Here is a 27,537-nt window from a genome sequence, read left to right on the forward strand (position 1 = left end):
TGTATTAATAGTTTTCAAATGTGTAAAAAATTAGTAAGGAGGAAATGGTAACCAGATGTTCTTGATGTCTACATTGGAAAGAATGAGATTAAATCAGCTTGAAGTTCAGCCAGAAGGATCAAGGATAGACATAATCTTCAGAAAATAAGGGAATATAAGCACATCAGCAGACCACCAAAGGAAATTATGCAGTCTCTGACATGTGCTTGAAACTCTTTAGATACAGATCTGTTTCAGGGTTCCTCATGCCTTGTTACTCTCTGACTATTTGTATATAACATAGAAACAAAATTTCTTGAGTGCAGATGAACTAAAACCAAACCAGTGTAAGATTTAATCAGTCAGAGGAGGGAGAAAAGTGATATATTTCAAAACAATAATTATGATTTCATATTTGCCCTCAGGAAGCAGAATAGGAGTTGAGTCCAAAATCAACCGAGATCATGTCTTAAAACTCAATTTTTTTAAACAATTGACTCCAAGATTATTTGGAGGTTAACTCTCCTTCCTGGCCAGCAATATGGAAGAAATTTGATTCATGAACTCAGAATATTTGAGCAATACTACAACAGATCTTGCATCTTGACAACACATAACATATGCCCTTAAAGCTGAGGCTTTTAAAAACAAACTCAGTAATAAAAACTAATTTATTTCTCATTCCTTTATCAGTTTATGTTTAAGAATTGAAGTAAATAGAGCACAATAAGACCATGAACAATTCAGGGGCAACAAATGGAGATTATCTACTTTCCACTGAAACAATGTTAATGATAATAATAGCAATTGTAATGTTTATTTGAGGAGCAGACAATGTGGTAAATATATATTTTATTTACTCTTAACAAACTTATGGCTTGAGTTCTCTTATTATCTCTATCCTATAAAGAGCTAAGACTTAGATGAAAAAGTAATTTGCCCAAGTAAATGATCATGTTTGAATTAAAAAAGGTCATTTAATTCCTGAGGATAAATTCTCAAGTGCCATGAAATATATTTACCAAAATTCCTTAAGTTTACACTACTCTGCTACAGAAGAATTTCCCAAGACAAATTCCTCCTGCCACTCAGTTGCCAGAAATGACTATTTCTTGAAGGAATGAAAGGAAAGTAAAATTATAATTTATTATGATCTATTTACTAGTTTAATATGTGTCCTAAATTAAATTTTATATAATTCAATTATTCAAGTGATAAGGTTATTACTTGCCAAATGCAAATCTATGAAAAGCTTTATGGAAATTGATTGAGATGAAGGTTTTAAGTATTTTAATCTGTAGTACAAGAGAGACATGGCAAGAGTCTCGGCAGTTACCAGAGTTTGTAAAATATAAATAGTAAGCAAAAGCAATGGGTTTTTTTTTAATAAAGACTAATTAAATATATAAAATCCTAAAGTGCTTAGAATTTTTAAAAAATTTCTCCATTATTTAATTATTTCTCCATAACCTTCCTCATATCCATTCTTCATTACTGTCACTATCCTTAACTGAGTCTTAAAAAAATCTAGAATACATATTTTTTTTATAAAACTAATATCCTTGCTTCCTATATTGCCCTTGTGTTAGTTACTTCTACATGCAATTCCTGAATTAATTTTCTTGAAATATGGCTATAATCACACTCCACTGCTCAAAATTTCTTGATTGTTCCCTATTGCCACCATAATTGTAATATCATCATTATTGATATTGGCTTTGTTTTTACCAATCACTTTTTATTGCCAAAAACTATAATATCTCATTTGTCCTCACAAATATATTAAAATCTATATGCTATTTTCATTATCTTATTGAGAAACTGAGGCTTAGAAATGTTTCTGTAGATTGCCAGAAACCATAAGAGAGAACTTGGATACAAACAAACTTTTGCTCTGCTCCTACCAGAATAAACTCTTAACTTCTTTCTCTTGGCATCTTATTCTTAAATAATATGTCCTAATGCCTTGGACAACTGTTCAGTAGAACTCTTTAAGCACTGACACATCTTCAGCTCAGCTTTTCTCAAGAGTATATACTTATCCCTCCAGCTGAAAGAAACTGAATATTTTCTGAATAATGTCACAATGTGAATGTTTTCTGTCATTAGTTTCCTCAGTTGTTTAATTACTTATCAATAAGGGGACTAAAGAGCAAGATCAGTATCTCACTCAAATACACATGCTTTACAGAGACTAACACTGTGACTTGCTGAAAAGAATTGTTATATTTGCTTCTGAATGAACAAATGAAATACACTTAAATCATTATCAGAATTTTAGTTAGGCCTTAGAAAATACTGACAGTGAGAGATGAGAGATGTAGAGTAGTTGTTAAGGAAGGAAGTGGACTTTTCGGAGGATCTTAACAAACAGGATAGATGTGTAATCTCTACGACAATTTAAAAGTACTTAAGGGGCTGTGGAGAAAAGGGAACCCTCCTGCACTGTTGGTGGGAATGTAAACTGGTACAGCCACTATGGAGAACAGTTTGGAGATACCTTAGAAATCTATACATAGAACTTCCATATGACCCCACAATCCCACTATTGGGCATCTATCCGGACAAAACTCTACTGAAAAGAGACACATGCACCCGCATGTTCATTGCAGCACTATTCACAAGAGCCAGGACATGGAAACAACCCAAATGTCCATCCACAGATGATTGGATTCGGAAGATGTGGTATATATTCACAATGGAATACTACTCAGCCATAAAAAAGAATGGCATAATGCCATTTGCAGCAACATGGATGGAACTAGAGAATCTCATACTGAGTGAAATGAGCCAGAAAGACAAAGACAAATACCATATGATATCCCTTATAATTGGAATCTAATATCCAGCACAAATGAACATCTCCTCAGAAAAGAAAATCATGGACTTGGAGAAGAGACTTGTGGCTGCCTGATGGGAGGGGGAGGGAGTGGGAGGGATCGGGAGCTTGGGCTTATCAGACACAACTTAGAATAGATTTACAAGGAGATCCTGCTGAATAGCATTGAGAACTTTGTCTAGATACTCATGTTGCAACAGAACAAAGGGTGGGGGAAAAATGTAATTGTAATGTATACATGTAAGGATAACTTGACCCCCTTGCTGTACAGTGGGAAAATAAAAAAATTATATAAAAAAATTAAAAATAAAACATGGTTAAGATAAAAAATAAATAAATAAATAAATAAAAGTACTTAAAACTTCTTCCCAATTATTTAACTTCATGAATGAATGATGAAACTCAGCTCCATTGAAATTAACTAAGTAAAAAATTTAGAAGAAATATAGATACTAAGGAATACTAAGAATATATCTCAACATTTTAATGGGTTATTTTCTTTATCTTTCTTTTTTTGGTGAATGATGTAAGATCCCCATTACATTAGAGAAATTTTCAAAAATTTGATCATAGTTTACTTACTTTAATCTTCAGGGATAAGTTTAGCTTTCCATATAAAATTTAGATCCACATTTGAGTTTGGAAAGATGAGAAGAAAACTGCTCCTTGCTCATGTCACTTTATTGCTTCTTCCATTCTGTTCAAGATAAAATCATAACCGTATAAAATATAGGGCACGGGAAATAAATTAACTATGTTAATATAGTCTATAGCAGTTGAAAATAATTTGTAATGCAGGCTGATGCTATGAGGAAGGAAGGAGTTATTTCACTAAAACTAATACATAGACTTTTGCCTCTTTCTTTGAGTAGAGATATTGTTAGAATGCTGCTGAATGATGATGAAGTAATACTAAATGCAAGCCTCTTCTGGGTTCCTGATGAGAAAACATGCCTTAGTGATAAGTAATAAAGTAAATACAGAAGCTGCAAAAATCCATCACAAGAGAAAAACAATAATTTAAATGAGTGATAAAAAAGTCATTTCATCTATGCATGATAAGAAACCACCAAACAAAACAAATTATATATCACACCAAAATGGCTCAATGCCCAAAGACATTGCAAAGAGCTTATGATGACAGAGAAGAGAAAACCAAAGAGACTCAGAAATGAAAGAAGTGTCTCTCATATCAAGAATGCAAATATTCTGTTCCTGAAAACCCCACCCGGAATATTCTACTCAGTTGCCAGAATTGTATGCAAGGAATACATGATCATTAGTGATGAATATTTTGGATAGCATTCTGGATGAGAGACCAGTAGCATCAGCAAGGCATAATTTGTCATACACACCTGGCAAACTATCTGCAGTATACCAATCTCTCCAAATTAACATTTCCTTCAGGTAAAATTCAAATAGTTGGAGAAAATGTGGTGTGGCATTTGCTATTTAGAATAATATTTGATTTTAATAACCATGGTTTTTTGCAGGTGTTTTGTGCCTGGAATATTATAAGAGTAGTTTCCATTATGGAAAATGAAGAACAAAAATATTTTGGAATAATCTATGGTGTGCAGTAAGTCAATTTGCCTCCAGACAAAACTCAGATTTCATGAACTTCTCAGATATAAACTGTTATAACATGTTTTTTATTTTTTGTTGCTATTGCTTTTTTATGATGTTATTAGTATTTATAGAGAAATTCTTGCAATCTAAGATTCTAAGAAAAGTTCAGGAATGACAAAGTTGTCATGCAATCACATATTTAAAATAAATTCACAAGATTAATGGCTAACAATTTAGAGTGTATACTGAGAATAAAAAATTTAGGTGCTTTTAAATGTATTAGACAAGATCTAGGTTTAGGTGGTAGTTCATTTATACGAGAAAGCTACCATGGATGATTGTTGAGTATGGAAAACACTGATGCTCAATTGAGGACTAACACTCTGGGAATTTTTATCATTTACTAACACAGAAGTTTCTCTAAGAAAAAAATGCATGATTCAGAAACTGTGTCACTGTATATTCTTTGATCATCATCTCCCCATTACTCCCTCTCCATCAAACCCTGGAAATCACAATTCTATTCTCTGCTTCTGAATTCGACTATTTTAGATTCCACATTTTTAAAAAATCGTACAGTATTTATCTCTCTGCATCTTATTTCACTTAGCATAATGCTCTCCAGGTCCATCCATGTTATTGCAAATGGCAGGATCTCTTTACTTTTTTAAGGCTGAATAATATTCCCCTGTATATATTACATCATCTTTATCCTTTCATCCATTGATGGAAATGTAGGTTGTTTCCATCTCTTGGCTAGTGTGAATAATGCTATAGTGGACATGGAAGGGCAGATATTTCTTCAGTATTCTGACTTCATCTCTAGATACAAACACATAAGTGGGGTTGCTGGATCATGTGACAGTTCTATTTTTCATTTTTTTAAGGGACTTCTCTATTGTTTTTAATAACAGCTGTAACAATATACATTCCCATGAACAGCATAAAATGTTTTTTTCTGCTCCACATCTTCTCCAACACTAACAATTGTAATCTTTTCTTTAAAAAATAATAGCCGTTTGTAAAAGTATGAAGTGATATCTCATTGTAGTTGTGATTGGCATTTTCCTAATATTACTGATACTGAACATATTTTCATATAATTGTTCTTTGTATGTCTTCTTTGGACAAATGTCTATTTGAGACCTTTCCCCGATTTTTGCAATGCTCTTTCTTTCTTTCTTTCTTTTGCTGTTGGGTTATAGGCATTTCTTATATATTTTAGATATTAACTGCTTGTCAGGTTTGCAAATAATTTCTCATATTATGTAGACTGCCTATTCATTCTGTGATTGTTTCCTTTGCTGCTAAGTTTTTTGTTTGTTTGTTTTTTATTTTGATGTAGTCCTGTCTGATATTTGTGTTTGTTATCTGTGCTTTTGGTATCACATCCAAAAAAATCATTGACAAAACCAGTGTCAAGGAGATTTTTTCCTTTGTTTCCTTCAAGGTGTTTTATGATTTCAGGTCTTACATTTAATCCAATTTGAGTTGATTTTTGTGTAGTATAAGATATGGGTCCAGCTTCATTCTTTCACAAATGGATATCCAGTTTTTACAGCACTATTTATTGAAGAAACTATCCTTTTCCCACTTTATATTCTTGGAGACATTGCCAAAAGTTAGTTAACTATACAGCTGTGAATTTTTATCTAAGCTCTCTTCTATTCCATTAGTCTATTGTCAGGTCTTATGCCAGTACCATACAGTTTTCAATGTTATAGCTTTGTGATATAATTTGAAATCAGGAAGTATTACACCTCCAGTTTTGTTCTTCTTTGCTCAAGATTGCTTCCACTACTCAGGGTCTTTTGTGGTTCCACATGAATTTTAGGAGGATTTCTTCATCTCTGAAAAACATCACTGGAATTTTGATAGGGGTTCAGTCTATAAATCACTTTTATCAGTATGGACATTTTAACAATACTATTTGAATCCATGACTATAGAGTATCTTTCCATTTATATGTGTTTTCCTCAATATATTTCATCATAGTTATAGCTTTTTTTTTTTTTTTTTGGTCTTTTTTTTTAGGGCCACACCTGCAGCATATGGAGGTTCCCAGGCTAGAGTTCTAATTGGAGCTGTAGCTGCTGGCCTATGCCAGAGCCACAGCAACGCTAGATCTGAGCCATGTCTATGACCTATACAACATTTCATGCCAATGCTGGATCCTTAACCTACTAAGCAAGGTCAGGGATCAAACCTGCAACCTCATGGTTCCTCATCAGATTTGTTTCTGCTGAGCCACGACATGAACTCCAATATAGTTATAGTTTTCAATATACTGATCTTTCATGTTGTTGGTTAAACTTGTTCATAGGTATTTTATTCTTTTTCATGAAATTGTAAATGGGATTATATGGAGTATTATCTTCATGGGGAAAAACTAATAATAATAAAGGGGGTGGGGGGAAACTTTGATAGTTGATGGATATGTCTATGGCCCTAATGGTGGTGTTTTCATTGGTGTATACTGATCCCAAAACTTACTGAGTTAGTCATATACCTCAAATATGTTCAGTTCTTTACATGTTCAAAAAAATAATTAAATAAAATAAAATTTACTAGAAAGCAAAAAAAAAATAGAAATAATTTAGTCAGAAATAAAACATACAAATCCCAACTACAAAAGAATTAGGGAAGAAGAATTCAAAAGTCACATGAGTCGAAGGAAGGAAACAAGGACTAAAGAAGATTTAGAAATTAGAAGACAGTTTAAGAGGCCTTAAATCAATTGTGTTATAGAAGAAAAGGATTAATTATCCTTAGTGATATTGTGATGAAAACATAATAAAAGACTAAAATGGCAAAATGATTATGAAAGCATACTCTTAAATCTCTTGCTTCAAAAGTACATATTTTTTGTTTAAAAAAATCTGTAATAACTCCGAAATACAAACAAGCAAAGTACTATCAGAAGACTAAAGAGTTTGGGAAGCCTTATGAGCTGAGTAGGTCAAACCCTTTCTGAACATCTTATTTAAGTGTTGGCAACTTGCTTTTGACCCTGGAGCAATAGTTAAGCAATTTTAACTGAAGTGACAGGCCACTGGCAAGACTCTGGAAAAGCAAAGAGGTCTTATAACCTGAAGTCAAAATTCTAGTGTCTGGTAGCAGATCTCACCCTAACCCATGACCCATTGAGTCAGGATATGAAAAACTAGTAGAGCATCAAAAAATAACTAGGGTGAAACTCAAAAACAAAGATGAGCATATAAGTTAAGTTATAAAATTATCATTAGGGGAACACCAAACTCAATAAGAAGAAGTAACAGAAAACAGTTATTAGAACAATAACAAAAATGTAAAAACTCTAAATAATACATCTGGTGGGTTAAAAAGAAAATTAAATCCGTGATACTATAGTTCTAAAAAAATTTTGGACTTTAGAACTAAAAGCAAAGCCATTTGCATATAAATACCTTAGGCACAGCTGAAAAAGATTAGTAATTTAGAAGATTTAAATGGCAGCCTCTGGAAAAACAAGATGAAAAAACCCAAAATGATCAATATAATTTAAAAAATAAGAAAGTTCCCTTGTGGCATAGCACATTAAGGATCTGGTGTTGCCACAACTGTGGCACGGGCCAGAGAACTTTCATATGTCATGGGTGTAGTAAAAAAAATTGAGATTTATAGAAATGAATTCCAGAAATTATACCTGCCATCTATGATGCAAGGGAGAAAAATTTAAAAATATAGATATATTTCTCCAAATCAATCTATAGATAGATATATATTCATATTTATATAAATATATAGATATATTTCTCCATGGTTTAGAGCAGGAAGTTAGAAAGTCAGAGTACCTTCAGTTTTAGAACTTTCAGAAGAAGCAAAATAAAAATATAGACATGAAAAATTAAAAATTTTTAAACTGGATAGCTGAGTGGAGCAGCAAAATAGAGATAACTAAAAATATAAATAATAAAGAGACAAATCTTAAGAAAATTTCTAGAATCTAACATTGAGATATAGACTAACCAAATTACAAAAGAGATTAAGAAACATGAAAAACAGAATGAGAAGATCTAAAGAGAAATTCTGGAGAACAAAAAGACTGAGATAAAAATATTTTTAGAAGTAATGGCTAAGGATTTTCCATAATTGAAGAAAAACATGAATTCTTACATTTGAGAAACAAACATGTAGCAGGATAGATATCTAGACAGATATCAATATAACTAGATGGAGTTCCCCTTGTTGCTCAGGAGTAATGAACCCAACTAGTATCAATGAGGTTGTGGGTTCAATCCCTGGCCTTGCTCAGTGGGATCAGGTATTATCATGAGCTGTGGTGTAGTTCACAGAGGCAGCTCAGATCTGGCATTGCCGTGGCTGTGGTATAGGCTGGCAGCTGCAATTCCAGTTCAACCTTTAGTCTGGGAACTTCCATATACTGTGGGTGCAGCCCTAAAAAGTCTATATATATATGACTATATATATAAAACTATGAAAATGAAAGACAATGACAAATGACAATGACAATGGCAAAATTTGAATGCAGTTGAAGGGAAAAGATACATTATCCACAAATAAAATACTATAATGAAAATAGATCTTTAATACAAGGGTTTATAAACAAGAATCTTTATAACTGAGTGGTTTTATTACTCAGTATCTTTATTAAAGATATTCTAAATGTCCACCATCAGGAAATTTAGTAAATAAGTATTTGAATACATGGCTAATATACTATATAGCTGTAAAAATAAAAAGTAAAAACCCCCCAAAACTAGAGCTTAAAGTATCAATATAGTTTTTATGCAGAACTATGGATATTTATAAATAAAAATAAGGTAATTATCTATAAATATGAGCCTGGACATTTAGGAATACCTAAGTTAGTTTAGTGAGGATTCAAACTATGCAGGATTATGCTATTGGAAAAGGGGTGGGGTTATAAAAGGTTCAGCCAAAAAAATAAGGGTTACTCTGTTTTCTTCTAGCATAGCCCAGGGGAGGTGGGTGCTGGCCAGCAGACACAAGTTTCTGGTCAGCCTGAAAGCCTCCACCCTACAGTGACCACAGAATCATCTGGCTTTCAGCACCCTGCAGCCTCAAGCATTAAGGTCACTAAACAAACACTCCTCCAAATTACATTTAATTCAAAGGAGAAATGAAGAAGGAAAGAGATTAAAATGAAATAGGAATAAATGTTGAGGATTAAATCATTATTATTCATGTTTTGAGAGTGGCATAAGTGTATGAACTTGCTTAGAAGACAAAGCTGCATAATGGATAGATAAAGGCCCATGGGAAGAAAGAAGAATCTATGAATATAGTATAAGTAAACTGAAGGAAGGCCAATACTTCCTCTAAAATGTGCAGGGAAGGCAGAACAAAGGAAATGAAAAGTAACTGAAAATGCCATCGACATTAGAGCATGCCACTGAGAAAGTTGATATATCTAATTTTTTTAAGAGTAAAGTAAGCAAATAACCTGTTACTTTGAGAAGCAGGGGTAGAGACTATGAGAAAGCAATAATGTTGTTCAATAGCTACATAGGAACAAAGAACAAAAAGCTGGTCTGTGACAAACACAAAAATAGGTGAGAAATGCTAAAGGTCTAACAGAAGATAGAGACAATACATTTTAATGGCTCAAGCAACATAGCATAATTCTCCTATAGAAAGTAGTTGATAGTTTTAACTCAAGGTTGTATGTCAGTAGGGCAAAGGCAAAATAAAAATAAGGGAAATGAAAAAGTTAGCTAGAAAGTGGTTGACATATTGAATTACAGAAGCTCTACTATATAAGAAAGTAAGTGAAATTGGATAAATGGTGTGGGGCTACACAATGTGAGAATGAAAAAATCTAGGAAATGAAAATCCTGATGTGATCAAAGTGATGAAAATAAAGTGAGAAAGTTGGAACGCTAGGATAGTATGACTAGAAGTTAACCGCTCTCACACACAGTTATTCTCTCTCACACCACTGTGTTGTTTTTAGCACCTATTAATACTTGGTATGTTCTTGTTTTTGAGGTCTGAGATCTTTTTTGTCTCATTTCCTGATGTATCCCCACCACTTAGAGTGGTTACTGGCACAGCAAGAGTGTTCAATAGTTATTTTTGAATATCTGAATAATTATTGGAATTAAGATTTCATAGGTGCTATAAATCTTGGTATGGATGATGAAGTGGTTGAAAGGGTTTACAAAAGTAAGAAGAATTCACATGAAAGGATTTCATCAGAAATATTGGGAGCAGAATTGGATGGAATATCTCATTCTTTAAAGACATAGGTATGGTATATAAGTTTACAGCCAGGCCCCTGAAATAAATTTTAAACAATGACTTTGGTACTGGCTCCACAGTGCATCAGCTGTAGTATATTGTACAATGAACCTGATCATTGTGAGCCCCCGTTTTCTTATTCACAGAAAACATATAACACCTTCACACCATTTTTTGAGGATAAATTAGATAATAATACACATATGCTTTGCATCTGGAATACAGGAATGCACATTATATGTTAGGTATTTTAAATGCTCCTCAAGTCACTGTGATATAATTATATCCTCCTTTTATGAAATGATATTATTTTACCAAGATATTTAATAATTTGTCAGTTCTAAAAGTCAGACAGTTGTACCTACTGAACACTCATAGTGTTTCTTTTAGTATTTTCATCAAGGAGACAATCACCATGGCAATCATACTGACAGGCCCAAATAACTGTGCATTGTATATAAAGATAAATTTTGCATTACAGAGCTGGTACTGACAATGTTGGTTTCAATGTTTAGTAAAACAAACATATTCACAAAACACTTCTGAAGTGATAACTGTGTCTTTAAGCTCTGATATATCTCATCACATTGGAACATAGTAGAGTGTCACTGGATTTTCCAACATGGTTACTGCCACTTTATGCAAAGAGATGATGTCCTGACTCTGTAAACCATCTTCTATAAGTGCTATATATTGAAAGGACAAGTGCTGGTCTTCAGAGGACAAAGTATGAACATTGAACTCTTATGGCTGAATGCAAATTTTCTTTTTAAGACTCCTTATTTGCTTCTTATAAACTACTTTGATTTTAAAAAGCAAAGGACTTAAAGTATCATTTAAACATGTTTAAATTGTTTTCTGCCTTCTGTTTGGCCAATCAAAAATGATGCATCTAGATAATTCCATGTAAAATGGCATGCATATTCAGAAATTATTCATAAAGGGTGTTTCAGTCTATGAATCAAAGTATGATTCTAGATCAAAAGGAATAAAAATATTCTTTGCAATGACCACTGGAAATTTATCCATCTGTTCCTTAAAAGCCTGAATTCATTGCTGGAAACCTCACCACTAAGTGAAAAGTATTGAAAATTTTCATATATAGATATACTAATATATTCAGAGATAGAAAAACATATCAATTGATAATAAAAATGCTTATATAAGGAAAACAATAGGCAAAAAAATACAGATTTTAAATAAAAGTTATATAACATAAATTTACTGTTATTAAGAATGAAAAGACTTGACAGTAGTTGCAGAAAAGATATGAGAAGCAGTCATTTTTTTTTGGATGGTGCATTCTTTTTCTGCACCATTTTCATAACCACTTTTTCAGCTTCTCTGTAGCTCATGGTTACCCTGCATTCAAAATTCACTTAATACAATTAGAGCAAAACAGAAAAGCCAGTCAAACACAAGAGTACTTCAGAATACTTGGAAATTGTTCATGTGCACAAGAGATGCAAGAGTAAAAAAGAAGATGCTATTTATCCATCCCTTTTACTGACATATACACAAAAGAAAAACATTTTGGGCTCATCCAGACGTTGGACACAATTCAATTATTTTTTTTCTATTATTTTTCTAGGATTTGTTTTGTCAAGTAAATTATTGAGTATGTCTTTGCCTGAAATTAAAATGTCAAAGTTTTACTTTTTATAGCATATTAATTTAGTGTGCTTTTAACTGAAAAGTCATCACACTGGAACAAAAGAAGATTTTGTTGAAAACATAGCAAAAATATTCAAGAGTTATTATGGTAAATAGTTGTTACCTGAGCAGGCATTATGTTACGTAGGTCTGTTTTCCTCCTCTATTTTTAGCTATGTATATTTTTCTTTTTTTTTTTTTCAGATTTGGTATTCTTAAACTTTATTTTTTTTATAATTTTTTTATTTTCCCACTGTACAGCAAGGGGGTCAGGTTATCCTTACATGTATATTTTTCTGAAAGGGAAGACAAAGTCATAGATAATAAAATACCTGCAATATTTTAAGTGAGTACAGATTTCAAAGTACTGAGTTTTCTGAAGACAATTCACAGTAACTTTTTCTTAACAGAACCACACATATGTAGTTACTAATTTAAAAGGCTGTTCATGGTGGGAAAGTAACAGTTTTATCATGTTTATCATACCTGCAGATATCAGAATTGCAGAAGTTAGAGATTTCTTTGCTTTCACTAGGGACTCAGTGAAAGTTCAAAGTTTTGTTTGAGGACTGTTACTAGCTAAAGTAAAGTTACCATTTTCAAGTTTTTCTCAAAATTAAACATGTTGTTCCCCGACCCTGCATTGTGGTATGCCTTGCTTAGTCAGAATGGCTTTGAGGAAAGCAGTCAGTTTTGCTTTATCAGTTTATTAGCAAGAAGACCAATAGGGCTAGATTAGAGATTTTACCCAATTCAGAAGGATGTGCACAATGTTTCTACAGGCAACATTGACCTATGTGATGAATATATTTTTTCTTGGGAACAGAATACTTTTAGCATCATTATGAAAGCACAAAATCTGCATGTCAAATTAATTTGTGCTCTCTTCACCTCACGTTGATTAAGACAAATTAAGTTTCACACTCATCTCCTAGAGCAACTAATAAGTAGTAGTATCAAATTCTATGACTTTCCTCCACTATAATTCTTTAAAGTATTCTTTCCACAATGCCTAGTTAATAGAAGCCTGTAGTATTAATTTCAAAGGAATCATGTAAAATGAAGGCGTTCACAGCATGTCTTCGATTTTTTCAGTGTTGGAAGATAGAGTTTATGGCTAACTTGGTTTCAAAGATGGATCCAATAATTAGTTAAACAAGTGTGGTCTTAAACATCTTAAATATTCTATGACTTTACATCAAGAAAACCCAACGGCATATCATCAATCCCTGGATTGTATTTATTTACATAAAAAATGTAGAGGTATCACATCAAAGAAAATCCTGATATAAATAAAATGTGAGATTTTAAACTGCTCTACTTAAAATATTTTGTTTTCTATTGCCTCAAAAGGGAGCTAATGAAGAAGGAATTTTGCTGAGCGTCTGTATTTTAAATATTCTTATAGAAACTCCCTTTATGCTAAGGTTGCATAAACATAAATACATGAGAGATACCATGAGAGACCTACAATAAAGCATATGTTAAATATCAAAGGGGAAATATACTTTATTAATACACAAATATGGTTTTGTATTTTATGATATTATTCAGAGAACATGAGGATTATATGGTAATAAAAAGTCAAATTAAGCAGTTTTGTAAAGTGATAAACAAAAAAATTATTAAAACCTACATAAAACAAAACTGCAAACAAACATTCTTTAGCCTTGATATTTGGAAAGTATTTGCTAATTCATTTGGAAAATATGTTCTCTTGAAAGCACAGAAATTTGTTTTTAAGAGAAGGTGTTTGCATGTGGGAGGGGAGAACAGTTGGAAAGGATTTCCTGGAGTTTCCGTCGTGGCTCAGTGGTTAATGAATGCAACTAGGAACCATGAGGTTGTGGGTTCGATCCTTGGCCTCATTCAGTGGGTTGAGGATCCGGCGTTGCCAGGAGCTGTGGTGTGGGTTGCAGATGCAGCTCGGATCTGGCGTTGCTATGGCTGTGGTGCAGGCCAGCAGCTACAGCTCTGATTCAACCCAGCCTGGGAAGCTCCATATGCCACAGGTGAGGCCCAGGAAAAGACAAAAAGACAAAAAAAAAAAAAGAAAGAAAGAAAGGATTTTCTCAAAATATCAAAGGTAATCCAAAAGTGGTCTCCAGCATATCCTCACATCACAAGGCTGCTACTGTGAAATGTATATAATGCTGTATTCTGTGACTGTTCTATATCTCTATCTGGACACTAAACTGGAAACTGAACTCGAGGACCAAATCAATGTCTTTCACTTGCTTGTCTGATTATCTTTTTCTCCTCAATGGCTTATAAAATATTAAATATCAAGAATTATCCTCTGCACTCAGTTAGAAAACTAGATGTTTGTTTACATTATGCTTTCTTATTGATCAAATGTTTGTGTCCCCCAAAATTTACATGTTGAAGCTCTAACCCCCACTGTGATAGTATTTGGAGATAGAGCCCTTGGGAGGTAATTAGGTTTAGATGCAGTCATGAAGGTAGGGACCCAATGTGGAATAAGTATCCTTGGAAGAATAAAGTTAAAGTTATTAAATATAAACTAAAAAAATATTTCTCTCTGCCAGGTGAAGATACAGCTAGAAGACAGTTATCTGCAAACAAGGAAGAAGACTCTCACCAGGAATTGAATCTGTCAGCAGTTTGATCTTAGACTTAGCCTCTAGAACTGTGAGAAATAAATATCTATTATTTTAGCCTCTTAGTCTATCCACTGTATTTCGTAATAGCAGCCTAAGTTGATGAAGATGTTCTTTTTATTTTATATTAGTGTATAGTCGATTGGCAATATTGTGTTAGCTTCAGATGTACTGCAAATTGATTTGGTTATATATACATATTTTTTCAGATTCTTTTCCCACGTAGGTTATTATAGAATATTGAGCAGAGTTTCCTGTGCTAAACAGTAGATCCTTGTTGATTACCTAATTTATATAGAGTAGTATATACATTAATCCCAAACTCATAATTTTTCCTCCTTCATACCTTTCCTCTTTGGTAATCATAAGTCTGTTTTCTAAGTTTGTGACTCTGTTTTTGTTCTGTAAACAAGGACTAAGACATTCTTGATCCTTAAACATAAAAATCATTTTTTTTATACCTTGTGCTTTCCTTCAAACGATATCTATTTCATATATTCAACAACACCTCCTTTTTATAGCCATGGGATGTAATATGGAGTATTCCCATTATCATACAATGCTAATTCTGATATTATATTCTATTCTTTACTCTTATAGAAAAGACAATATCAATCAAAAATTCATAAAGTTTTCAATTGCAGAACATAATGATGTACATGTTGTTAGTATATTATTAATAGCTGAATTTGGGGTAAGATCAAAATATTTTCTCTTAATTTATATTTAATTTTCTTAGTATGTTAGAGTGGTGCACAACCTAATAGCCACTGGAAGGGAAAGAATGGCTTTGGAGCTGCCGTAAAAGACCCAGGGAATTGTCACCATCTGAACTCTCTAGCAGATCTCTGGAAAAGGACTCCCTGAAATTATTTTCATCTGACCTGAATCAGGGCTTGCATAGCAGGAAAGCCTTACCCCAGGTGTTTGTTAAAAACAATCAGCATAAATTATTTACTCTTGAAGCTCCCAGACTCAGTGATACCAGTTTGTTTAAACCAGAGTGTAGCCAAAAAACTTAAAAGAAAAATGTATGTTATGAGATGTTTATATTGGGCTTTGATAGGCTCAAAAATATTCCTGGGTATGTGTCCTAGAATACCACAAAATTACCATCTCTCACCTCTAGTTGAGATCTAGGATCTGCACAATCTAGAAATGAAGATAAGGCATAACTATATATATAAATTCCTGGAGACTTGAAATCACATACCATCATATACAGAAAGCCTCTCTGCAAAGGCTGGGAGACTCACTGGTTGAAAGCATTTAATGAAAACTCTGTTCAAATGTTAGTTGACCACTAAGTTAACTGAAGCAAAAACTTTGGTCGCCACATATAACAAATAATATCAAATTTACAAAATCAGCCCAGGAGAATCACTAGACAAATACCAATAATACCAATAATACCAATAATAGCAACAAAAAATGTGGTGATGAATAGGAGTCTAATTTCCAGAGTATCCACATTATTTCAAATGTTCAATTTTCTATAAAAAATATCATGATATATATACAAAGAAGCAAAAATATAGCTCACATACAAGAAAGAAGAAAAAAATGAATCCAGTGAAAAACCATCCCTTAGGAAAACTAGGTGTTGGACTTACCAGAAAAAAGTAAATATGCTATTGTAAATATTTTCAAAAACTAAAGGAAGTCATATCTGAAGAATAAAAGTATGAGAACAATATCTTACTGTTTAGAGACTATCAAGAGACAAAAACAATTAAGTACTAAATAGACATTCTTTAGCTCAAAGTAGAATTATCAAAATGAAAATTCACTAGAAATGTTCAAAGCAGATTTGAGCTGACAAGAGAAATAATCAACAAATTGGAAGATAAGTCAATTAAGAGTTTTCAATTATTTCTGCGAAACAGAATGAAAAGAGAATACATAAAACTAACAAGTTTCAAAGAACTCTTGGACACCTTCAAATGTACAAAAGTATGCATAATGGTAGTCAAGAAGAAGATTCTAGAAAAGAAGAGTAGAAAGGACATTAGAAAGAATAATCTTCTACATTAAGAAACTAGTGAAAAAGCAAAATAACCCCAAAGCAAGGACAAGGGAAGAAATAATAGAAATTAGAGTGGAAATAAATTAGAAAATAGAAAAAAAATAGAGAAAATCAACAAAATCAAAAGGTGGTTCACTAATCTATTATTAGACTGAACCAGAGAGAGAGAAAGAAAGAATAGGAAAGAGAAATCAAATTACTAAAATCAGTAGTTAGAAAGTAGTTGTCACTACTGATTTTATAATGGTAAAAGTGTTATGAGAATACTATGACCAAATCTATGCCAACAAAGTAGAATGGAAATTTTTCTAGAAATAAACAGGCTACTGAAAATGACTCAGTATAAGACATAAGACCTGAAAAAACTCTAACAAGTAAATAAATCAAATCTGTAATTTAAAAACTTTCCAGAGAGAAAAGCCCAAATCAAGGCAGTTCACTGGTAAATCTAATCAAACATTTAAAGAAAAATCAATACCAATTCTTCACATAATTTCCCAAATAAAAGAAGAGGGATATATGTTTCCTAATTTATTCAATATGCCCTACTAAAACCTCACAAGAAAAATTTTTAAAAAAGCTATATATCACAAGAAAAAAAGAAGCTATACATCAATATTCTTGTGAACAGGAATGCCAAAATCCTCAATAAAATACTAGCAAACAAAATTCAGCAACATATAAACCAATTACAAAACTAACAACAAACAATACAGCTAACATTTTACTTGATGATAAGAGACTTTCCCCTTTAGAGAACAATTCAATAGTCAACCTCTCTCTCCATTCCTATTCAGTATTGTGCTACAAGTCCTAGCTATTGCAGTTAAGACTATTAAAAATAACTTTTAAATATACAGATTGAAAAGGAAGAAATAAAAGTCTTTATCTGCAAATAACATGATTGTCTATGTGGAAAATTCCAAAGAATCCTCAAACAGCTCTTAGAGCTAAGTGAATATAGCAAGTCCCAGGATGCAAGGTCTGAAACAACACTCCTTTGCTTTCATATATGCCAACAATGAGTAATTGGAATTAGAAATTTTTAAAAAATCAGCCATAATAGCATTAAAAAATACAATACTTCAGTGTAAGTCTAACAAAGTATGCATAGTATGTGTATGCAGAAAACTGAGGAAAGAAATCATGAAGATCTAAATGAATAAGATAACTCATATTTATGGATGAAGTAACCCAAGTCTGATGAATCAATTCTTCCCAACTCCATCTATACATTCAAAGCTATTCTTATCAAAATCTTAGCTGCACTTTTTTAAGAATTGACAAATTAATCCTAATATTTATATGGAAATTCAAGGGGCCCAGAAAAGCCAAAATCATCTTGAAGAAGAGAACTGGAGGACTCACTCTGACTTTAAAACCTACTATAAAGGTGGTACATACAAAAAGTACATATGAGTAGTAAATACAGAAAGGGTAACATAAATTTATGGTTAATTGATTTTTGAGGTTCTGAGACAATTCAGTGAGGGAAAGAGCAGATTTTTTAACTATTGAATTGTGTGAGGATAAGTGCATACCAACACGCAAAAAATGAATCCGACCACTTACCTCAGACCATATAAAGTATTAATTACCTATAAATGGATCAATGGCCTAAATGAAAGAGCTTAAACTACAAAGCTCTTAAAAGAAACCATAAGCTTATATCTTTTTGATTGTGAATTAGGCAATGATTTCTTAGATATGATACCAAAAGCACAAGTAACAAAAGAAAATATAAATAAATTAGATTTAATCAAAATTAAAATTTTTTTTCTGATTCAAAGGATACCATTGAGAATCTGATAAGAAATGTATATCCAGAATGTAAAAAGAACACTTATACTCAGCAATACAAAGACAACTCATTTAAGAAAATGGGCAAAAGTTTTAAACAGATGTTCCTTCAAAGATAGACAAATGGTCAATAACTACATAAAAGATGATTAATATCATTAATCATTAGGGAATTGCAAATGAAATCCACAAGATATCCACTAAAATAGTTGAAATAAAAAAGACAGGACTCCCCTTGTGGCACAACAGGTTAAGGATCTGGCAGTGTCACTGCAGAGGCTCAGGCTGCTGTTGTGCCACAGGTTTGATCCCTGGCCTGAGAACTTCCACATACTACAGGTATGGTCAAAAATATAAAATAAATATAATTTAAAAGGGGGAGTTCCTATTGTGGCTCAGGGGGTTACAAACCTGACTAGTATCCATGAAGATGCAGTTTCAATTGCTGGCCTAGCTCAATGGGTTAAGGATCTGGTGTTGCCTTGAGTTGTGGTATAGGTCACAGACACAGTTCAAACTGGTGTTGCTGTGGCTGTGGCACAGGCCGGTAACTGTAGCCCCAATTCAACCTCTAGCCTGGGACTTTCATGTGCCACAGGTGGCCCCTAGAAAGCAAAAATAAATAAATAAAAATCAAAAAGATAGGCAATAAGTGTAAACAAGAATGTAGAAAAATTGCAAACTTCATACATTGCCGACGAGAATATAAAATGGTAGAGCTACTTTGGAAAATAGCTTGGCATTTCTTCAAAATGTTAGACATAGAGTTAGCATATAACATATAACCCAGCAATTTCACTCCTAGATATACACCCAAGATAAACGAAAAAAATATGTATACTAAAAACCATGTATAGGACTGTTCATATTAGCATTGTTTACAATGGTCTAAAAATGGAAAAGCCTTAAGCCCATCAACTAATGAATGGAAAAAAATATATACTCATACAATGTAATTTTATTCTGCCATAAAAAGGAATGAAGGACCTAAAATATAGGTGAAAACAGCTTATGTGGAATAAGCCAGTCACAACAGATCATGTGTTGTATGATTTAATTTATATGAAATTTCCAGGAGAGTTAAATCTATAGATAGTAGCTTAGTGGCCAAGGCTGAGGGAAATGGGTAAAAAGGGAGTGCTAATGGATCTGGAGTTTATTTGGGGGATGATAAAAATGTTCCAAAATTAGATAGCAGTGTTAGTTGCAAAACCTTGTGTATACACTAAAAAACAATAAATTGTGCACTTTGAAAGGGCAAATGTTATGGTATGTGAATTCTAGCCAGCTATCTACCTATTTAAAAGAACTGGGAAAGATGAGAGGAAGGCAGCTCCAGTTCTTATATTTGAGGTTAGATCCTCCTATGATTGTTCAGTCTCCACCTATAGAACCGCTACTATCTTAACTTCCTGGTTATGTATAATTAACACACTGCATATTTATAACAAAATACAGACACTATTTGCTATGTCTGAAGGATGTAATGTCATAAGTTAACAATGTATAAGTCAAAATCAACTTTTGAATAGGAAATACTGCTAATTACATTAGGATACCGGAAGAAACTGTCAGCTCCCTGGTTTGATCCACTAAGGAGAAAGGAAGCCAACAAGAAAGGAAGACTGGAAACACTTACCTGCATGCTCCAACTTGGCTGGTGAGCTTAAACATTTCCAAAGAACACTCAGGTTTCCCCAGCATCAGAACTTCTAAGGGAAGAAGGAGGATTTCTTTCTGGATAGGAGACAAGGAGGAGATGTGGTTTGTTAAAGATACAAGAGTAACTTCCAGAGCAAGAATAAAAAATAGAACAAATGAGAAAGGAGAATCAAATGTTAAATAAAGATTTCTTAAACTGTTTTCATTTGCAATCCCTTTTTTTTTACAACTAGAGTGATTGCTATCTCTATCATGTAGCTTAAAGTAGCTTGCAGACCATTATCTTACAGTGTTATATGTGTATAAATAAAATACCTAAATTGTTTCCAAATCAAGTTGATCTGTAACATACAGATTTCATAACCACATTTCAAATTTACTGAATTCAGAATATCCAGAGATGACTAGTTGATGATAATGATGAAAATAACAACAACAATAATAAACTTGGAGTATGATTTTTATGATCAGCCATGTTTGAAAATGATCAGGCACCATTATGAAAGACAAAACACACACAAACCATAAAGTGCATATGCTTTAAAAAATGTGATATGAAATCTGAAATGAGTGAATTAAGGATATAGAAAGAGGAAATGTTTTCTGTAATATATGTCCAGTTAATAGCGATACTGCATAAGAATCCAGGTTTATTAATATAGTGTATTGGTTGAGCCCTCTGCTTCCCTTTCTCTTCAGTTCACACAGATATTATGAAATTTAAGATGTAATGATTGATGGTACATCAGTTTCTTGCATTAGCTTTAAAATCTTAAAGGACCAATAAAATCTCCAAGGACAAATAAAACATTTCACTTTTGCACATAATATTAGAAAAACCTTAAAATTAAATTTTTAATTTATGAATTTGGAAGACCATTTCACCAGCGGTAAAAACATGAAGCAGTAGATGGTGGTTGCCTCTAGGGAGTATGATGAAAGTGATAATATATATGTAGATTGGGAGGGATACTCATGTTGTATAAAGTTTTGCTATTTTAACTTTTCAAAAATTAAGATTCATAAATTTGGTTTTCACATTTTAAAAGGTGTACAGAAAAAAGAAACTATAATCTATCCAAGAAAACTTACTAGATTAGTTTTCTTATAGCTTCATAACAAATTAGCATAAAGGTAGCAGCTTAAAAAAAACATAAATTTATTATCCCACAGTGTCTGTGAGTCAGAATCTAGGGGTATCTTAACTGGGTACTCTGCAATAATAGCCAAACCTGGGTTCTCATGTGGAAGATAGACTAGGGAAGATTCTGTTTCCAGACTCACTTGGACTGATAGACTAAGGGCCCTAATTTTTGTCTCATGGTTGGAAGCTGCCTTCAGCTCCTAAAAGCCTCCCTCAGTTTCTTGCCAACTGAGCTTCGTAAAATAGTTATTTACTTCAAAGTCATCAAGAGAGTTACACATAACACAATCATGGGAGAGACATCCCATTACCTTTCCCATATTCCATTGATTAAAAGATAGTCACAGGATGAGTCATGACTTAGCTTTTTTTTTTTTTAGATCTTGTTGACATAACAGAGACTATTTTAGAAGGAAAGAACTTATTTATTGACACTCAGTATTGTGTCAGGTACTTTGCTAAGCACTATAAACTATTTGCATATAGTATTTCTTATGGAATTCCTATAAAGCAGTTACTACCAGTGCAATTTTCTGATGACAAATCAGTTATTTTCTTGGTATGACACAAATAACAAGTATTAGGACATGAATTTTAACCAAAGATGTGCCTTAATCAAAGTTTTTCTCTTTTCACTTTAATACATTACTATGTTGGCAGGCTAGAGGTTATAAAAGTTTCATTTGCTCACCACTTTGAACAAGATAGTACATGTTTAAAGGGCAGAAGTGAAAAGGGATATGAAAAAATAGAAGCATTATTAAATCAATTAGCATATGACTTCACAATACTAGAATTAATCCACTTTGTATTATTTTTAATTATTTAATTACAAATACACAACTTTGACACTGAAGACATTCCTTAGAAATGAGTCTAATGGATTAGACCAAATCCAGGTTTTCTAAGGAATAGCTGAAGAATTTACAGTTTTTCCAAATGGACCCTTCTTTGAAAGTTAAATAGTAATAAAATCCACTTATAATTTTTTTCATAATTGGCAATAGCAATTTCTGCATTTTAGATTAATTGCTAAGAATTTTCATTTCCCATAGGTGGCAGCATGAATGTCAATAGAATATTCATTACTATCCATATTAGTTCAGATCTTCTATCATAATGGCAAAGTACTATTTTGGGAGTTTTCTGACTCCATTACATCTTTTGAATCTACTTTAGAATTAAAGAAGGAAATGAGTCATTTATTTTGTTAAAGTATAATTGTAAGTAACAGTGTAATTCTGCACCTTTTGTGTGAAAGCTTTTCTTCTTATTTTTTTGTCTTTTGTCTTTTTAGGACGTACCCGCCGCATATGGAGATTGCCAGCCTAGGAGTCGAATGGGAGCTGTAGCTGCTGTGGGCCTACTCTACAGCCACAGCAATGTGGGATCTGAGCTGCATCTGCCACCTACACCACAGCTTATGGTAACGCCGGATCCTTAACCCACAGAGCAAGGCCAGGGATTGAAACTGCATCCTCATGGATACTAGTTGGGTTCATTAACTACTGAGCCATGACGGGGAACTCCTAATCATTACTATTTAACTAATTTTACATAAATGAAAATTAAAAACTAAGATTAAAATTTAAAAAATTAAATTTTTAAATTTTAATTTTTACATAAATGAAAATTAAAAACTAAGATTAAAGTTTAAAAAATTAATAACTTTAATTGGTATATCTGAGTGGTCAATATACTACTGTCACAACTGACAACATAGTCATACTATAATGATTAGCAAATTCTCTTATGATGCATAGAATTCTTTCTGTATATGTGTGAAAAAGTGTGTATGTGTAATACTGTATGCATATTTTCTGATTGAATCAGCTCTCTTGAACTGTATGTATTTTAAAAGTTTGCTCATTTCTTTGAATTTTTCAAAGCACTCAGAAAAAGGGTTCACATTTGCATTTTAAGGAATGCTAAAGATTCAATCAACTGTAAGCTGATTTTTACATACCCTTTGAAACAATGGAAATTTTTTTCACTCTCCCAAGTGTAAAACTTAAATTCTAATTACATAAATTCTAAAAGAAGAGAAAAAGAGTTCAGTTGCAGTTAACTTTAGGTTAATGTTCAACCGGAAAGATGTTTTACCTTAAAGTTTCTCTGTATTTGTTTTCTTTCTTTCTTTTTTCTTTCTTTTTTTTTTTTTTGGTAGGCTTTTCTCTTCTATATTTTGTATAACATTAGCTATGGAGAATCCACTGTATTCTGGAGAAATGGCATATTTCAGAGAAAGTGTCCTGTATTTTAAGACAGGAAATATTTTAACATATTTCCCTACCTTTATGTATCCTGCTTTATGCTTCAAAAGCATGGTAGCAGTTCAGCCTTCAAATATCTGCCTTTTATAACCTATCTCCTAGGATATGTTCCAAAACAATGAGGTATATTGTTGACAAAGAAGTAAATGTAATAATCAGGCAATAAACCAAGAGTATTTGCAGCACTACATAAAAAGACAAATTAAGAAGACTACCATGGTATCCAGAAGCCATCTGTTAACCAATGTCAAACTGATGATAAAGAAAATTGAGTTCCCTTGGCAGTTGGTTTTTCTCCAGCTGCGTGCAGCTATAAAAGAGCCATCAAAGACAAATCTGCATTTGTTGTTAATTCAGAAATTCAGTAGAAAGGCATTGAGAAACCTCTAGTGACAACTTTTTACTCTGAAAGTTGATGCTAAGATTCCCAGAAAAGTTATACATTAGACCTTGGATCAGCATTAAGACCATCTTGATAGAGTAAAAAGAAGATGATCAATACAATTCTTGTAGGTGTGTGCAACACTCAAATACAATAAAAATATATTTATAGCATGACATGAGTGAATCACTTCTAAAGTAATCAGCCATAAACGTTAGTTGATTACCTATACATGCATCCCATTTACTATTAAACATATCTTAAGGTGAACCTCACTTTAAGCAAAGCCTTGAGATAGAGCAATACCAGAAAATAATCATAAATTTGGATTATTATTAAGCCCTGATAAAGACTAATGTGAAAGATTAAGTTAAGGTGCCCTTCAGAATGATTGTAATACTAACGCTCAATGGAAACTTGAAGAAGTTAACATGATGCTGTGAAGAGGTTGGGATCTAAAGTCAAGCAAAAGTGATGCTTCAAATTCACACTTCATTCCTTATTAGTTATATGACCTTGGGCATATTACTTAATCTGTTCTAATGTGTATAGAAAAATGAGAATGATAATACCCTTGCAGGGATGTTGAAAGAATAAAATGAATTAATGGATGTCAAAACTTATTTCTGTCAAATAAAGCATTAAATGTCTTATCAATGGATTACTGAAGCAATACTAATTGCTAAGGACTTTAAACTTATTGTGGAAAGGTCACTGGGCTGAAGATCAGGAAATCTAGCTTGTTCTTCCAGCTTTGCCATAAATTAGCTATGTGACCCTGTACAAATCATTTAAGTTCTTGGGACCACAGTTTTTACTCTTATCCTAAATTGAGGTTGGGATAGGCATGGAATTAAAATACCTCTGTTAATTCTAAAATCCTATAATTCCAAGTACTTGGATTTCAAAACTAAATGCAGAATATAAAATCACAAATCTGTGGAACAATCAAATCATTCCAATCACTGGCATATGTTTACTGATTTTATTTTAAAAGAAAAATAGTGGGAAGTTACGTTTAATACTCCACTTAAGGTCTAAATTTCTTACATATGTTTGTATTGAAATGCATTTAAGTAAACATGTGTTTAAGTTACTTACTAAAGGTGCCCGGTTGAACTAGATGTTTGACTTTTCCTGTCCCAACAGGTTAGAATTTTAAAGTTGAAGAAGACAAAAAAAAAAAAAAAAAGAAAAAGAAAAACCTACTTATTCAATCTCCATGTCATGGTTGAAGAATAGGAGACAGATAATTTTAAGTGATAGCAAACTGGTTCTAGAACATAAGTGTGTTGATCTTTTTTCCACATTATATTTCATTAATTTTACTTTTATTTTTAACAGTCTTGAAAATGCATTCTCTCTCTTTCACTTTCCCTATTCCCAATACCATATCCGACTTTGTTTACTTTGAAATTACCACATTTAGTTTACTACCGCAATGTTGAACAAGCATTTTGCATTGAATGATATCAAAATATCAGTGTGTTTGGTCCCCCAGTGCCAATTTAAAATGCATGTAATTAACAGTAACCCTCACCATTGTAATTAACAGTAATGCTCATAATTTTAGTTCATTCCTCAGTATCAGATATTGATCAGTCATTTCAGATTATAGAGTAGTTTCAGTTCAGAAATATTGTTTTACTTCAAAATCATAATCAATATTTGCATCTTCATTGAAAAATAAGATTCTTCCCTTTTTAGGCATGGTTATCTTCTACTTCCATTAGTTAACTGCTGTATTGAACCTAAAAGCAGTGAACTTAGAATGACAGAAAAAGTAAAGAACTGAATTGTTTCTATTTGGATAGTTACTGCTAATGCACTAGTGAGTTTAAACTAAGTTTAAATTATAAGAAAAACATGCAGGACACAGTAGTATTTTGAATACAGAAATTAAACAAAAAGAAACAATTAACAGTATGTTACTGAACGAGGTTGGTCTTGCCCAATGCACAGCAAGCCAAAACAGCAAGCACTGAGGTTTGTAGCAAAGAGAATGTTTACCTGTAAGGTGGCCAAGCGAGGAGACTGGAGAACTAGTCTCAGATTTGTTTCTCTGAAGGCAAGGAGCTCAGGGTATTTATGGATAAATAACAAAGAAGCAGGGTAGTAAGAGGCATGGGGAGCTTGGGGAGCATGGGAAAAAATGATTGGATAAAAGATGTGGTGATTGTAGTTCTGTGCATTCAAAACGTCACCTAGAGGCCTACTTGAAGGGTCAGTGTTTTGAAGCAGTCTTAACCAGCTCAGCTTCAACTAGACACAGCTGACTCCAAGTTTCTGGAAAACAACTCAGGCAGTTGTCTTATTGTTTAGGCTACTAGCTGCTTGGAGGATCTACAAGTCTTAAAATGACCTTGATTAGTGAAGGCAGGTCGCGCATAATTTTAAGTACAGAGAAACTATTTTGTTGACACTATAATGGTAGGATAAATGTAATTATACATTTGTTAATACTCATAGAATGTACAACCCCAAGAGTGAACACTAATATAAACTATGGATTTCAGATAACAATGATTTGTCATTGTAGTTCATCATTTGTAATAAATGTACCACTGGAGTGGTGAATGGTGATATCGGGGAAGTGTAGCGGGGAGCTGGGGGAGAGTCAGGGAGTGTGTGGGAACTCTCTATATTTTTCACTCAATTTTCATGTGAATATAAAACTGCTCTAAAAATTATTTTTTAAGATAAAACAAAGACTCTAACTTGATACATTAAAATATTTCATAGAGAAACTGAAATTTTTGTAAGATATGTGTGTAAACAGTCTGGGGCACATTTAGTTAGAGAAGAAAATAAGTTGTTAATTATTAAAAGAGGGGGATATCATACTACAAAATGAATTACACTGCAAAAATGAATTCACTCTTTTGAATTTATACTCAAAAGAACAAAACAAAGACAAGGTACTGAATGTAATTCCTCTAAGACCATTAAACTCGGGTCTGTTTTAAATAATCTCTAAAGATAAATAATAACTAATCACAACATAGATGATTATATCAAGATCTCTCAAATGTGACTGTTTACAGAACATGAACAAAAATATGTCTACTTCACATTCATAAACTAAATTAGATATGACTATATCACAATTATTAAACAAAATATGTTGTATAGAAAAAAGGATGTGATGGCACCATAAATAGAAGCAGAATGTGGTATTAAGCCTTGGAGATTGAACATTAGGATGCTAACTTTCAGATTAGTTTTAATAAGCCACATCTATCCTTTATAAGTCAATATAATGGTCAATTATTAAAATATTGAGGAAATGTATATACCATTGAAACTGAACAACATGGGTTTTAATGGCACAAGTCTACTTATGTAA

The 27,537-nt window shown here is 32.6% G+C and overlaps 1 protein-coding gene across 10 annotated transcripts in view; it reads right to left on the reverse strand.

The window, feature by feature from the left end:
• LOC106504458 (uncharacterized) overlaps window positions 1-27,537 on the reverse strand; it is a 1,793,907-nt gene that overhangs the window by 1,129,217 nt on the left and 637,153 nt on the right. For 8 of the 10 annotated variants that reach the window (XR_014810743.1, XR_014810742.1, XR_014810741.1 and 5 more), the window contains 2 exons: window positions 20,370-20,467; window positions 3,401-3,515 (listed from right to left, as the gene is read on the reverse strand). The gene's annotated coding sequence lies outside the window, so the exon portion shown is untranslated. Of the gene's footprint in view, window positions 1-3,384; window positions 3,516-20,369; window positions 20,468-27,537 lie in introns of those variants that run through there. The other 2 variants (XR_014810747.1, XR_014810748.1) reach the window with 2 other exon arrangements.

Source organism: Sus scrofa, chromosome 7, assembly GCF_054392235.1.
Source record: "Sus scrofa isolate SSC_HxYL_T2T_F1_AM1 chromosome 7, Sscrofa_HxYL_maternal_Yorkshire_Landrace_v2.0, whole genome shotgun sequence".
Classification (NCBI taxonomy): Eukaryota; Metazoa; Chordata; class Mammalia; order Artiodactyla; family Suidae; genus Sus; species Sus scrofa.